Source organism: Callorhinus ursinus, unplaced genomic scaffold (genome assembly GCF_003265705.2).
Source record: "Callorhinus ursinus isolate GAN/ISIS: 27379988/994484 unplaced genomic scaffold, GSC_fseal_2.0 scaffold5, whole genome shotgun sequence".
Taxonomy (NCBI): domain Eukaryota; kingdom Metazoa; phylum Chordata; class Mammalia; order Carnivora; family Otariidae; genus Callorhinus; species Callorhinus ursinus.
This window is the reverse complement of record NW_027397067.1, coordinates 57,462,042-57,478,892: the sequence shown is the minus strand read 5'-3', so window position 1 is coordinate 57,478,892 and position 16,851 is coordinate 57,462,042. Positions and strand designations below refer to the sequence as shown.

At 35.7% G+C, this 16,851-nt stretch overlaps 1 protein-coding gene across 5 annotated transcripts in view; it reads left to right on the top strand.

Moving 5' to 3' along the window:
- CSMD3 (CUB and Sushi multiple domains 3) overlaps positions 1-16,851 on the top strand; it is a 1,170,304-nt gene that overhangs the window by 324,136 nt on the left and 829,317 nt on the right. The window lies entirely within an intron of this gene.

Here is a 16,851-nt window from a genome sequence, read left to right as displayed (position 1 = left end):
CACAACTGTGTAAGAAAAGAAAAGATGTTCCTAATGTAATCTACAGTTATGTTCTTAGCATGCCAGTCCATAGTTGGTGGTTCCTTTTAAATTAATTGAATAGTCTGGGAAATAATTTGCCTTTGTTTTTGTAAATAGCTCTTTTATTTAATCTGTTGTCTGAAGGCAAAAATTAAACTTTATGATCTGGGTTAGTATGGTCTGTTTTTTACAGACTTCAAGACATGGTTTCATGGCAACTGCAGAGCTTTCAGAACATGTTTTTGGAGTATAATATTTTTAGGAGAAAATGTTTCATTATACTATTTTAGAAATCTGAATGCACTGATAGGATTGAAGTGTAAAGTAGATTATGAATCAGTAACTGAGTGAAGAATGATGAAATTGGTATAGTAAGGCAATTGGTAAACACTAGACTAGGAAGGGCCTTTTAAGCCATGTAAAGGTTTGAATCTTCAAATGATTGTTCTTACTAAGTGCAAAGGTTGATCTGAAGAGGAGCTCAATTAGCTGTAGGAAGATCACTTAAGAGGTGATTGCTATAATCCAAGAAAAAAAAAATCATGGTAGCCTGGATTAAAATGGTATTGTTGGAGATAAAGCGGTAGAATAAGTTAGGGGGTATTTAGAGAGGCATAATGAAAAGGACTGTAGTGGATTGAGGAGTGATAAAGAAGGTAATGTTTAGATAAAACATCATTTTCTGATTGCACAAGTTGGTAAAGCCAGTAGAGATACTCACTGTTTTGGAAATTGTTGAAGGAAGGTCAAGTTTGGAGTGGGAATGCTATGAATATTAGGAATTGTTTTTTATATCTATTTAGATTGAGGTCACTTTGAGATGTCCCATTTAAGCCATCTAACAGACAACTATGTCTGCTTATGTGATTCAGGATTTTTCCATTGAAGTATAACTGATGGGATGTAATTGATATCTAAGGTAAATGAACCAGTAGACATCAGTAATATTGGCTAGCTAGAGACAGGTTGGAATGAGAAGAAGCGAGGTAACTAGGACTGAGACTGAGCACCACCAGCAGCATATAAAGCCCAGGCTTAGGAGCATTATCCCGCAAAGGACACAGAGGAAGTGCATGGAGAGAGGCAGAAGGAATAAAGCATCACATAGACCAGAGAAGGACAGTGTGAGGAAAGAGACAATATTGTGGGCTGCAGCTGAAAGGACACTGAGTAAATGTTTAACAACAAATATTTATTAGTTATCGGGGATTTAGCAAAAGTACCACGTGGGTCTGTCATTCTAATACATTCCTTTGAAGGTAAGACAAAGGTTACACACTAGCTATACCCACTTTGATTTTTGTTTGTTTTCTCTTCTTCCCTCAAGCTGTCAGTACTCAGGGTTATATAACTTTTACTCTTCCCATGATAATTTCATGCCCAGGTGCAATGAAATTCAGCAGAATCTTGGTTTAAAATGTTAGAGAATTCAAAACCTTTTGTTTTAGAAATTGTTACTTCTACAGTGATACATATTGGAATCATATCAAGGTGGATGATAATGTCAGGAATTTTCCAATAATTGTACTATCTTTTGGTATGCAAGTGATTCCGATAAAATCTAAGTTTTTAAACTCCCGATGTATTTGATTACTAGATATAAAGAAGGAAATTAGAAAACGATTTCTAATTGTTTCTTTGTTACCACTGAGCTCTAGAAACCAACACATTTGGTCTAGAAACTAACACATTTATTCTGGGGATCATAATACCCATATTTATGTTCATGTGGTCACTCTCTTTTCAGATTGTGCATTCTTAGCAAGGATTTGTGTTCCTATATGAACATCTGTTTTTATATTTCTGAGTTTCTATAACAATGTAGCTTCTCCAATAATAGCATCAGATCCATGAATTGCTCTTCTCTGTATTTTCTAATTAAATAACATTGGGACACTTTACTTATTTCCCTCTTCTTTAGGAAGAAAACAGTAACAAAGAAGTTTATTGTTTTACTGTTAGCTATTTTTAATTTATTCTTATTTATTATTATTATTATGTTCAATTAGCCAGCATATAGTAAGTACATCATTAGTTTTTTATGTAGTGTTCAAAGATTCATTAGTTGCATATAACACCCAGTGTTCATCACCACACATGCCCTCCTTAGTACCCATCGCCTAGTTACCCCATCCCCCCACCCCACTCCCTTCTGTAACCCTCAGTTTTGTTCCTGGAGTCCAGATTAGTGTTACAGTAAATGTTTGGGTAGACTTGTCTGAATCCTGGAGATTATATATATATATCAATCAATAAGTTCATTTAGCACTTTTCAAGAAAGTGATACAAATGCCAAACTATATTATATTCCTATAAATGCCAGTTTAAAGATACATAGTGTCAGTAAATTAATAATACTGTATATAGCCACTTCAGTATCACATAACAGTGTTCCTTTTAATTGTATTATTTATGGAACTGATGTATAAAATGATCTGTGAATAATTAAAATAAACTTTAGGTCTCTAACCAAAGGACTGGGGACTTGCCATTGGCTACTGTACTTTAAATTTTGCTCCTAAAGTTCAGGCAGTGAGGCAAGCCTTGCAAAGGCTGTGTTTGACTTTGGCAACATAGACCAAGTCAGCCCCAATAATCATGCAGCACAGAGAGTACTATCAGCCAGTGCCTTTCTTGCAAGCTCTATATTGTAAATCAGTAAGTTCTAGTTTGTTAAACAGTCAGCAGCACCAGTGTGTGATCCGACAGGAATGCAGTGAATCCAGTCAATTATTACTGGATGATAAAAGTTTCTGAAACTTGTTCAACATCAACTGATTCCATTGCAGTGAAATGAAAAATGACATAGCACAAAGACACTTAAGTTCCAGTTTCAGCTTTGACTGTTTACTGGTGGGTGAAACTGGATAAATTATGTCATCTTCTTAGAGCATCAGGATCCTCATCTGCAACATCCAAGCTTTCTTTCGTCTTAATAGTCTTTGGAATTACCTGCTTAGGTGCTACAACAGGGGCACTGAGGTGGGAAGTAATTAGATATAGCCTTGGTTGGAGAGTTGGATTAGATACTCTTTAAAATTGTTTCCAAACTTAATCTCTTGGTTCTTACTAGAATTCCATTCAGTGTTCATTCAGGAATTATTTATTGGATATCTACTGCATGGCAGGCATTGTTCTAAGGACATCAGCAACCAAAGTAATGGAGAGATTTGCTTCTGCATAATTTTTGCTCTATCAGGGGAAAAAGCAATAAACAATAAAGAATATAAATGTTAATGACACACTCTGTCTAGAGAGTGATAAGAAAGAAAAGACGAAGTAGGGTAAGAGAGGTCAATAAAGCAATTGTGGGATGATGGAGGTTACCTACCTGAGAAGTTGAGATTTGAGCAAAGTCTTAAAGGAAGGGGGTTAGCCAACCAGAAATCTCAGCAATAGACATTCCAGACAGAAATGCATTTAGAGCAAAATACATAATCCAGAGTGGAGCTCATTTTGTTAAAGGAATAGCTAGTAGGTCATGTGACTGCAAAAGAATTGCATGGGTGAAAGTGGTAGAAAAGAACAATAATTAATGTAGCCCAGCTCAAGACCCATATTTGGCTTTTAGTCTAAGTGAAATGGGGAGTCATTAAAGGGTTTTGAGCAAACTAGTGACCAGACTTACTTTTAAAGGATCACTGTGGCTGCTTTGTGGGGAAAACTATAGGAAGGAAAAGTAGAAAAATAGACATTATTTGCAATAAGCTAGGTAAGATACTATAATTGTTAGGATTATGAAATGGCAGTGGAGGTGATGAAAATTGTTAGATTTTCAAGATGAAGTTAAGTGAATTTCCTAACTGAGGAGATGTGAAGTTCAAGAAAAAGAAGAAACAACAACAACTCTAAGAAGCAAGGATAGCTCTAAGGTTTCATGAAGACCTGACAGGATGAAATATCCAGGGATACTGGAAAGACTTTTGATTAAACTTGCGGAGATATGATATGGAACTGAATTCTGGACATGTTAAAGTTTGAGATGGCTAATTAGTATTCTGTGACGATTTCGAGGAGGCAGTTGGGTATATACAAGTCTTAGTTCAGAATTAAAGGTGTGGGATAGAGATCTAAATTTGGAAGTTTAGAATTGAAAGTGATTGTTAAATTAAAAGAAGAAAGGAAAAAGAAAAGAAAAGGCTAAGAACTGAGTTCTGGGACACTCCAAAAGTCAGGAAAACAAGGAAGAACAAGTAAAAGCATTTAAAAAGGAAAGTTGATGATTTAGGAGGAAGACCAGGAAAATAGGGTTCTCTGGAAGCCAAATGAAGAAAACATAGGAAGAAGTAACTGATCCGTTGTGTCAAATTTGATGATCAGCTAATAAGATGAGCTCCAAAATTGATCATTGGATTTCATAATATGGAGGTCATTGGTTACTCTGATGAAAGGAGTTTTGTGTTTGACTGTTTTACTGGAGTGGTTTTAAGAGCATATTAGAGAAGAGAAGTTGCGCACAATTAGTACAAATAAGCCTTTCATGGACTTTTGCAAGCAAAGGTGAACAAAGAAATAGGACTAAAGGAGGAAGTAGAGTCAAAATAATTCTTTTTTTTTTTAGTTTTGTTTTTTGGTTTATTGTTAATTAGAGAGATAAAACCGTGTGTTCATGCTAATGAGAGTGAACCTTAGAGTGCAAAAAAAAAAAAAAAAATCGGTGGTGGTGGGGCACCTGGGTGGCTCAGTCAGTTAAACATCTGCCTTCTGCTCAGGTCGTGATCCCAGGGTCTTGGGATAGAGCCCCACATCGGGTTCCTTGCTTAGTGGGGAGCCTGTTTCCTCCTCTCCCTCTGCCCCTCCTCCCCGCTCATGTACTCTCTCACTCTCTCTCTCAAATAAATAAATAAAATTTTTTAAAAATTGATGATGGAGAGAGTGGGGAGAATCGTTGGAGCAAAGAGAAGCGGAAAGTGGAGGTGGTACATCTGTTTGTGAAAGGAAGGAAGATGGGAAAAATCATCGTCGAGAGAGAGACACAGATCAAGAAAATGAAGAGATCAGATCGGGTTGGGGACTACTCGCAGACAGAGGTTTTATGAGAGGAGTTTAATCAATTTAAAACTCCACATAGTGAAATAAAAAGGATCATTATCAAAGACTGGAACTGAGAGGAATGAGTGACTAAATATCTCAGATGTAATAAAGAATTATATAATTGTAATTTTTCAGATTAGATGACAGAAAAGACATAATAATAGAAAGGTCAGGAAGACAAATTAATTGTATACTGGAACCAGAGGAGAAATGAGTTTATTTTTTAAGGCATGTGGTTGAAGGTTAAGCAGGATTCCAACAGAGCATGTCTATGCCCACCCCCCACTCTGAAATTGGAAATGTGTAACTTAATGATAACATAAATTATAACAATATAATATTATAACATATTATATAGAACTTAATATTATATATAACAGTATTTAATTTAATATTAATGTTACTTAACTATACCTTAATGATCAGATAGGTTGAGTTAGGAAGAATTTGGAAGTCATAAAAAATGAAGTATTGGTTAAAGTCAAGGGAAATTTCTATGACATATATATGTATATATTTTCATATGTGCTAATAGTTCCACATTTAGTAGTATTTCTCAAATGATGTTTTTGTAAAATCTATATCAGAGTTGCCTGTGGTGTTTGTAAAAGTGCAGATTTCCCAGCTCCCACACAAATCTGGTGATTTACATTGTGCGGGCATGGAATCAGGAAATCTGTAAATGATGTGATTCCTGTGCATTGCTATAGAAATTAAAGCAGTTCATTTAGTTTAATCAATAACTGTGTTATATAACCATCCTGTGAACATCCCACAGAGCCAAATATTTCTAAACACTCAAAATTTGAAGGACAAATTAGCATGATACATCAAACTAGTTAAGCTAATTATATAATACATACACATATGTATTTGGTATACATAAATGTAATGAATAGCACAAAGATTGTGCTAGTGGATCAATAAATTGTCTAACTAAACAGGATGAATTAACCAAAGGAAACTGGCCGTAATCTTGATTCTGTGAAAATAAATATCACAGATAGTAATCCTATTAAACAGGTGTTCCTTTTTACTCCTTTCTGACAATTATTAGGCTAAAACATGCAATGAAGCTATGGTTAATATATATTGCTACTTGTCCATAGGAGTAAAGTAACTTGATTTCATACCTATTATGATTCTGTAATTTTGAACTACCTTCTTCTATTGTGGTAAGAGCATTTAACATGAGATCTGCCCTCTTAACAAAATTTTAAGTGTACAATATAGCATTGCTAACTATAGGCACGGTATTGTGCAGCAGATCTCTAGAACTTAACCACCTTGCATCACTGAAACTTTATACTTGTTGAATAGCAACTCCCCCATTTTCACTCCCCCAACCCCTGACAAATGTCATTCTACAATCTGCTTCTATGAATTTGACTGTTTTATATAGTTCATATAAGTGGAATTATGAAGAACTTGTCCTTCCGTCACTGGTTTATTTCACTTAGCAGAGTGTCCTCAAGGTTCATCCATGTTGTCCGTGTTTGTATGTATATACCACATTTTCTTTATCTATTGTTCCTTCAAGTTTGATTCTCTTTAGGCAAATTAAATAAGACATTCATAAAATGGTAAGATATTACAGCCAGAAGGGATTTTAAGGATTCAGCTGCCCTGTTTTTCCCTTTGAGGGAGATGAATACTGAAGCCCAATGTGTATGTTGAATATCAATTCAAAGTGACAATTGAGGTCCTCGACTACTTGCTCCAGTGAACTTTTTGATAAAAAATACCTCTTGTTATTATGCATACAACCAGGGATTTCTTAAAACACACACACACAGAGTATATCAGTAAACTATTTCAAAAACCTGAGACTTTGACATATAAATATTATAATATATATTAATCTTTTTATCTTTTTATTTTTTAAAGATTTTATTTATTTATTTGACAGAGACACAGCGAGAGAGGGAACACAAGCAGGGGGAGTGGGAGAGGGAGAAGCAGGCTTCCTGCTGAGCAGAGAGTCTGATGAGGGGCTTGATCCCAACACCCTGGGATCATGACCTGAGCTGAAGGCAGATGCTTAACGACTGAGCCATTCAGGTGCCCCAATATTTATAAGTATAGCTTGAAGTTGTTATTTTAGATCAATTTGATGCTTAAATATAATTTTAATCTAAAGATTTAGAAATTATTCCAGATAGCTGAGAATGCCTAGTATGTTTAATCTACCATTTTAGTACCTTTAAATATATTTTTTCTGCCTTAAGGAGGACCCATTTGACAGTATAGCAGGAAGAAGTTATGTATATAAGCCTTGGTCATCCATGAAAAAAAGAGTTACAATAGATGCTACAACAGAGTTACAATATATGACAGAGGAATTAACACAAAAGTGAGATAATTACTAAGAGAAGCATTTTCTTTTTTAAAAGATTTTATTTATTTATTTACTTGAGAGACAGTGAGAGAGAAAGAGAGAAAAGGAGAAGGGGGAGGGGCAGAGGGAGAAGCAGACTATCCGTTGAGCAGGGAGCCAGACGTGGAGCTGGACGTGGGGCTCAGTTCCAAGACCCCAGGATCATGACCTGAGCCTAAGGCAGAGGCTTAGCCAACTGAGCCCCCCATGTGCCCCAAGAGAAGCATTTTCAAAGGTTTCTAACAAGACCAGTTCCATTTTAAGTTAAAGTATTTCATCTTTGATTTTTTAAGGTGCAAAACCTTTAATTGTTAGATGTATCCCATGTCTTAGACTTATAAACAATTATATATAAAATAATAATTTTCATTTTTACAGAGTTTTTTATGACAAATTTGAAGTTATTCTTCTAATTATTAGTGTGGTGAAGAAAAATCATTTGGTGATGTTTTTATACCTTTAAGAACCAGACCTTAAATTCATGGTTCCATCTTTGTTAAATAACTTGAATTTTCAAAGTATCCCTATATCAATGGAAGTAAGTGAGTGCTTACTCTGTTTTTAAATTTAAGACACTCCTTTAACTAAATAAAATATTTTAATTATGGAAGGCACTAAAGATATGTTTTAACTTCAAAGGGAAAAAGATGTCATGTCTGATTACGCTGTTTTAATTTTGTGATTTTTCATAAAGACTGGAGAACTGTACAAATATCTAAAGGTAAAACAGAACTCGAGTATATGAAATTTAGACTAATTTCATAATCTTATTTAATCCACAGAAATCAAGCATTATCTTGCTTGTCTCTGTTATCCTTGAGGAAGTCCTAGTATACACTATTCATTATCCCTTGCTCTCCTTACCTCCTCTCTACTTTAATAAAGAATTCCTATGAGTTTACCCAGAGCCACTACAACTCTGAAACTCTGAGCTCCAATATTCTTCCTGCTTATTCTTATCATCTTTTTTAAAAATATTTTATTTATTTATTTATTTGACAGAGCACAAGCAGGGGCATCAGGAGGCAGAGGGTAAGGGAGAAGCAGGCTCCCCGCAGAATAGGGAGCCCAACTCGGGGCTCGATCCCAGGACCCTGGGATCATGATCTGAGCCACCCAGGTGCCCTATCTGTTTATTTTTTTTTTAATATCACTGTAAATTCTAGTGCTTGTCCTATTTATTTCATAATTTATTAACCTGTGACTTATTCTTAGCCTGGAGGCAACACCACTCCATTTTGACAAGAGAGAAGTGTGAAGTAACAAATGTATCTGTGTTTACCTTCATATGTGTCCTGATCAGAAATTGAGATTTCTATCTCAAGAGAAGTGTTTGGTTTCTATTTTTTCCCTGATGAAAGAGGCAAGGTCATCTGCTGAAAGTGAGAGGAGGTGATAGTTTAGGATATTTGAAGAGAGTGGGATTATTTAAAATATCTTCTGTAGAGAATATGAAAACAAAACAATGACAACAAAAAACCCAAATAACTAGCGAAATTGAAGGATTGCTGGACAGTGTTTTGAATCCATTTGGAATTTTACAAGGTAAGCTTGTAGTGTCAACAGTTGATGAACTTGCATACTTTTATAACACTACTTAGCAACTTAGATGCAAGTATAAAAAGACAGGCAATGTTATTGCTGGTTCATGTGATGTTAGGACAGTAGAGAAAGTTGAAGGTATTGGTAGAACACAGCCTGGAGAGGAAAAGAAGTGACTTCCAATGGAATTTGCCTCTTCTAAGCACACTGGTTTTATCTATAAGTTTTCAATCATTCATTCATTCATTCATTCAGTATAGTTGACATACAATATTATGTTAGTTTCAGGTGTACAACATAGGGATTCAGCACCTCTATACATTATCGAAACCACAATGAGGTACCACCTTACAACCCATCAGAATGGCCAGAATTAAAAAGATAAGAAGTAACAAGTGTTGGTGAGGATATGGAGAAAAAGAAACCCTTGTGCCTTCTTGGTGGGAATGTAAATTGGTACAGCCACTGTGGAAAACAGTCTGAAGTTCCTCCCTGCTTCTTCTCTCTCTCTCTCCCTGTCAAATAAATAAATAAATAATCAATCAATCTTTTAAAAAGGGAGGGAGGGGCTGCCTGGGTGGCTCAGTCAATTGTGTCTGCCTTCCGCTCAGGTCATGATCTCAGGGTCCTGGGATCCATCCCCACGTCAGGCTCCCTGCTCAGCAGGGAGCTTGCTTCTCTCTCTCCAGCTCCCCCTGCTTGTGCGCTCTCTCTTTCTCAGTCAAATAAATAAATAAATCTTTTAAAAAAAAGAAAAGAAAGAAAAGCAAACAGTCTGGAGTTCCTCAAAAAATTAAAAACAGAAATACCATATGATCTGATAATTCCACTACTAGGTATTTACCCAAAGAAAATATCTGTACGTTTTATCTCTGAGTTACTATAAGCCATTTATTCCTGAGAGCTTGCATAAAAAGAAACAAATGTTAATTGAGAATATAAAAATCTGTGAAATAGAGTATAAGGCTTTAGTGATATATATAGGTTATCATATGCTGGTATATATATTTCCAAAACACAAACAGCTCAGATTAAGTTTTTCTTTTAAACTTTGAAATATGGCAAATTTCTGCATTTTCACAAGGTATTTTTCTGAATGAATTCATTCCAGTTAAATAAGGTGAAAATATAATTCTTGATTTAGTTATTGCTTTTGAAAGTTACTTTCTGTAATTCTCTTCATCCTCTAACATAATTTTTCTGAAACTAACCTATGTCTGACTTGATTAATTTTCCTTGTACAGCAAATGGTTTTATACCCCTAAAAATTCTTAGTGGCAAATCTTTACCCCAAAGTGCTTTGATACCATAGAGACCAAAATAATTAGCTCTTACATATAGAATTATTTACAAAGAAACTTTAAAAAACATAAAAGTTAAATCTTAGGACCTAGTTTTCAACTCCCTTCTTCTGGTTGAGCAGTACAAAACTTGGCTTATAAGTTATACTTCTCTACAATGCCTCTCTCTGCTTCAGTGACTCTGATCTTTGCTGAACACTCATTTTCTGTTCAACGTAACTTCCTACCTTAACCCACGTATTTTATTTTATTTTTTAATTTTTTTAACCCACATATTTTAAATAGAGTCAACAGTCCTATCAATTAGGAAAGGCAGATCTTTTCTTTTTCTTTTTGTTTTGTTTTGTTTCCTGGTTTAAGCATGGAACAATACAGAGAATGATATGGATTTTTCAATTCAAGAGATAGCAGTTGAAAGACCCTTGGGAAAGTCAAAGTCAAATTACAAAGGACCTAATAAAGGAAGGCATGGAGATTTATTTGGGCCATATTTATATTAAACCACTTAACATCAGACAATTTTAATAATATTCAGTGTTTTATGTGAAAATAATGGATATTTTAAATTAATATCCATTCATTATCACTCATGAAGCCAAATAGTTTCATGAGTTGTCCCTCTAAGGATTCAACAAGATAATTGTGTATTTGACTTGCTTTATAGAAGGTAACATGTCAGTATTGAATATATTATTAGCTTTATGACCTGGAGTATATAATTTAGGTTTTCAGTCCAAAATCCTTTTGGGGAAAGGAAAAAGAAGACCTTACTTTAGAATTTTGCTAGAGGAACAATTGGCTTTATTTAGGCTTAGAGACTGGTGGAAAAAAATAAAAAAAATAAAAATTAAAAGAAAATCCCTTTGTCATAACAAAGATTGGCCTGGAGGAAGGAAAAAAAATTACTAAATTGTTCCAGTAATACTAATGACCAAAAATAAAACAATACAAGAGCAGAGGAAGAAGAAAGAGTCATATGGAATGAAAATTGTATATTGAAATGGGAGAGTGAAAGTAGTTAAGCAGGACAATAGGACACCAAGAAATTTCCTGAGAGACTCACGATTCAGGGAGTTATTGAGGAAAAAGACATGCTTAAAGTTCAATATTAAGATGTATGCTCAGCCAAGTTGAAATTTAATCTCTGATCCCAGTCTTGTGGGAAAATTGTGAGCAATTGAAATCTGTTGAAATCAGTCTTGAAGTATTTGTCTTGGTGGTTGAAAAGCTTACCTCCGGGCGCCTGGGTGGCTCAGTCGTTAAGCGTCTGCCTTCGGCTCAGGTCATGATCCCAGGGTCCTGGGATAGAGCCCCACATCAGGCTCCATGCTCCACAGGAAGCCTGCTTCTCCTTCTTTCACTCCCCCGGCTTGTGTTCCCTCTCTCGCTGTGTCTCTCTCTGTCAAATAAATAAATAAACTCTTTAAGAAAAAAAAAAAAGGAAAAGTTTACCTCCACCTGCACATGATCCCAATGTGTAATATATGGAATATCAAAGAAAGTTACAAATGTGTCTGTGTTCTAACCAGGTGGTAAATTTTCAGAAAAAGGAGAAAAATTTTTCTCCCTTTGAACCTTGCCTCATAGTGTGGAATGTGTTAGGTAGTTTCTCTGGCAATAGTAAGCTTAAACCATGGGTGTTTCAGAGATGGAGGGGAAAAAGAAAAAAAAACAAGCACCTCAACTGTACTAGCTGTTAAATTATAAATAATCTGTGATTAGGAAGTGATTTTTATAACTTTTTTTATTATTTTAAGCAATATTTTCAATTGTTTTTTAAAATTTTAAAAATTTAATTTCAGTATAGTTACCACATAGTGTTGTGTTAGTTTCAGGTGTACAGTATAGTGATTCAACAATTCTATGCATTCTTCACTACTCATCATGATAAATGTACTCTTTAATCCCCATGACCTATTTCACCGATCCACTCACCTACCTCCCCGCTTGTAGCCATCAGTTTGTTCTCTAGTTAAGAGTCTGTTTCTTGGCTTATCTCTCTCTGTTTTGTCTCATTTGTTTGTTTTGGTTACGAGTGAAATCATATGGGTGTTAGTCTTTCTCTGACTGACTTATTTTGTTCAGCATTCTACTCTATATTGCCACCCATATTGTTGCAAGTGGCAAGATTTTGTTCTTTTTTATGGCTGAATAATATTCCATATATACATATATATGTCTTTCTCCATTCATCTTTTTTATCCATCCATATATCTATGGACAGTTGGGCTGCTTCTATATCTCAGCTATTGTAAATAATGCTGCAATAAATATAGGGACGCATGTATCCCTTTGAATTAGTGGGTTTTTTTAAATTTTTTTTAATGTTGGGGGGTAAATACCCAGTAGTACAATTACTGGATCAGAAAGTAGTTCTATTACTAACTTTTTGAGGAACTTCCATACTGTCTTCCACTGTGGCTGCCTCAGTTTGCATTCCTACCAACAGTGGGCAAGGGTTCCTTTTTCTCCACCTCCATGTGAACACTTGTTTCTTGCATTTTTTATTTTAGCCATTCTGACAGGTGTGAGATGATCTCTCATTGTGGTTTTGATTTGCATTCCCCTGATGATGAGTCCTGTTGAGCATCTTTTCATTTGTCTGTTGACCATCTGGGTGTCTTCCTTGGAGAAATGTCTCTTCATGTCTTCTGCCCATTTTTAGATTAGATTATTTGTTTTTTGGAGGTGTTGAGTTATGTACATTCTTTATATATTTTGGATACTAACCCTCTTTTGGATATTTAATTTGCAAATATCTTCTCCCATCCATTAGGTTGTCTTTTAGTTTTGTTGATTGTTTCCTTTGCTGTGTAGAAACTTTTTATTTTGATGTAGTCTCAATAGTTTATTTTTGCTTTTGTTTCCTTTGCCTCAAGAGATATACCTAGAAAGATGTTGGTATGGCCTATAGCAGAGAAATTACTGCCTGTGCTCTCTTGTAGGATTTTTATGGTTTCATGTCACATTTAGGTCCTTAGTCCATTTCTAGTTAATTTTTATGTATGGAAGAAAGTGGTCCATTATCAGTCTTTTGCATGCAGCTGTCCAGTTTTCACAGCACCATTTGTTGAAGAGATTATCTTTTTCCCATTGCATATTCTTTCTTCTTTTGTCAAAGATTAATTGATCATATAATTAATGTGTTTATTTCTGGGTTTTCTATTCTGTCACATTGATCTGTGTGTCTGTTTTTGTGCCAGTACCATATTGTTTTGATTACTACAGCTTTGTAATATAACTTGGTGTCTAAAATTGTGATGCCTCCAATTTTGATTTTGTTTTTCAAGATTGCTTTGGCTATTTGGGGTTTTTTGTAGTTCCATACAAATTTTAGGATTATTTGTTATACTTCTGTGAAAAATACTTTTGGTATTTTGATAGGGATTACATTATGTAGATTGCTTTGGGTAGTATAGACATTTTAACAATATATGTTCCTCCAATCTGTGAGCATAGAATGTCTTTCCATTACTTTGAGTCATCTTCAATATCTTTCATTAGTGTTTTATAGTTTTCAGAGTCAGATCTTCTACCTCTTCTTTTTTTAAGATTTTATTTATTTATTTGACAGAGAGAGACACAGCGAGAGCAGGAACACAAACAGGGGGAGTGGGAGAGGGAGAAGCAGGCTTCCCGCTGAGCAGGGAGCCCGATGCGGGGCTCGATCCCAGGACCCTGGGATCATGACCTGAGCCGAAGGCAGACACTTAACAACTGAGCCACCCAGGTGCCCAGATCTTCTACCTCTTTGGCTTAGTTTATTCCTAGATATTTTATTATTTTGGTGCAATTGTCAGTGGGATTGTTTTCTTAATTTCACTTTCTGCTACTTAATTATTAGTATATAGAAATGCAACAGATTTCTGTACATTGATTTTGTATCCTGAGATTTTACTGAATTCATTTCGCAGTTCTAGTAGTTTCTTGGTGGAGTCTTTAGGGTTCTCAATATATAGTAACATGTCATCTGCAAATAGAGAAAGTTTTACTTCTTCCTTACCAATTTGGATGTCTTTTATTTCTTCTTCTTGTCTGATTGCTGTGGCTAGGACTTCCAATCCTGTGTTGGATAAAAGTGGTGGCAGTGGACATCCTTGTCTTCTTCCTGACCCTAGCAGAAAAGTTCTTAGTTTGTCCCCATTGAGTATGATGTTTGTGGTGTGTTTTTCATATATGGGCTTTATTATGTTGAGGTATGTTCCCTCTAAACCTGCTTTGTTGAGGGTTTTTATCATGAATGGACATTGTACTTTGTCAAATGCTGTTTCTGCATCTATTGAAATCATCATATGGTTTTATCTTTTATGTGATGTGTAGTATTTTCTACTTTTCTTATTAAATTTTTATTTTAATGGGTGTCAGAATTCTGTGACAGATTTTTGATTAATTGTTTACATTAGAATACTTATTTTAAAAACTAATAACTTAAAACTGCCACACACACACACACACACACACACACACACACACACACACACAAATGGTCCATGAAACTTTCTTCTTTCCTTACCAGTCTTTTACTATTAAACTTAAATGGCCACTTGGGGGGCAGGTGTTGGTGATAATATTCACTTAGCCTTCTGAGCTTTTGGGGCAGACTTGGTGACCTTGCTAGCTCCAGCTGCCTTCTTGTCCATTGCTTTGATGACACCCACAGCAGTGGTCTGTCTCATGCTACAACAGCAAAATAGACCAGAGGAGGGTAGTCAGAGAAGTTCTCAATACACTTAGGATTTCTAGGAACCATATCGACAAGAGCAGCATCACCAGATTTCAAGAACTTGGGGCCATCTTCCAGTTTTTTTTCAAGAAAGATGATCAGTCTTCTTCTTCACCTCAGCAAACTTGTGAGTGATGTGAGCTGTGTGACAATCCAGCATGGGTACCTATATAGCACTGATTTGGGCTGGATGGTTCAGGATAATCACTTGAGCCATGAATCCAGCTGCTTCCATTGGTGGGTCATTTTGCCATCACCAGCCACATTACCACAAAATACATCTTTGACAGTGAAGCCCACATTATTCCCCGGAAGAGCTTCACTCAAAACTTTATGTTGCTTTTCAACAGACTTTACTTCACTTGTCACATTGACTGGAACAAAGGTGACCATGATGCCAGGTTTTAGAACACCAGTCTCCACTTGGCCCACAGGGGCAGTACCATACCACAAATTTTATAGACGTCCTGGAGGGGCAGACACAAGGGCTTGTCAGTTGGACAAGTTGCTGGCAGAATGCAATCCAGATTTTCAGAATGCCATCTTTCGGGTGACTTTCCATCCCTTGAACCAAGCCATGTTAACCCTGGCTCTAGCAGTTGTTACCAGTCCAACCAGAAATTGGCACAAATGCTACTGTGTCCAGGCTATAGCCACTTTTCTTAATGTAGGTGCTGACTTCCTTAATGATTTCCTCGTATCTCCTCTGGCTGTAGGGTGGCTCAGTGGAATCCCTTTTGTTAACAGTAACAATTTGTTGTTTTATACCCGGTGTGTAAGCTGGAAGGGCATGCTCACAGGTCTGCCCATTCTTGGAGATACCTGCTTCTAATTCATCAACACCAGCAGTGACAATCAGGACAGCACAGTCAGCCTGAGATGTACCTGTAATCATGTTTTTGATAATGTCTTTTCCCTGGTGTATCAATGATAGTCACATAATACTTGCTGATCTCAAATTTTCTTAGGGAGATATCAGTGGTGATACCATTTTCATGTTCAGCTTTCAGTTTACCCAAGACCCAGACATCCTAGAAGAAGTTCCTTCCCATCTCAGCAGCCTCCTCAAATTTTTTAATAGTTCTTTTGTCAATCCCAGCATGTTTGTAGCTTAGATGACCAGTAGTGGTAGACTTGCCCAAGTCTATGTGTCCAATAATGAAGATGTTGATATGAGTCTTTTCCTTTCCCAATTTGGTTTAGGTTTAGTGGTGATTTTCATGACACCTGTGTTCTAGTGGCAAACCTGTTTCAAAACAAAAACAAAAACACCTCAATATTTTCAATTAAATTAGAGTTCATGAAAATAAGGGTATTAATTCAACTGGAAATTTAGTTATCAAAAAAATTCAAGTCATACTTTCAATTTGCTAAAGTACACTAGAATATAACTTAAGGAAAGACTAGACAATGTCATATTTAAAAATAATTTTTTCAAAGTCTTTTTCAGATGCTAGTATTAATGAGCATAAATAAAATCAGTATATTTAGTAAACATGCCTTGCTGAAGTCTTAGATAAATTATAAATATGCATGATGTATATTCTTAGTGTAATGAATTAGAAATACACACACAAACATACATGCTTCCAAAAATTTTTTTTGGATTTATTTTTTTTTAATTTTATTATGTTATGTTAATCACCATACATTACATCATTAGTTTTTGATGTAGTGTTCCATGATTCATGGTTTGCGTATAACACCTAGTGCTCCATTCAGTACATGCCCTCTTTAATACCCATCACCAGTCTAACCCATCCCCCCACCCCCTCCCCTCTAGAACTTTCAGTTTGTTTCCCAGAGTCCATAGTCTCTCATGGTTCGTCTCCCCCTCCAATTTCCCCCCTTTA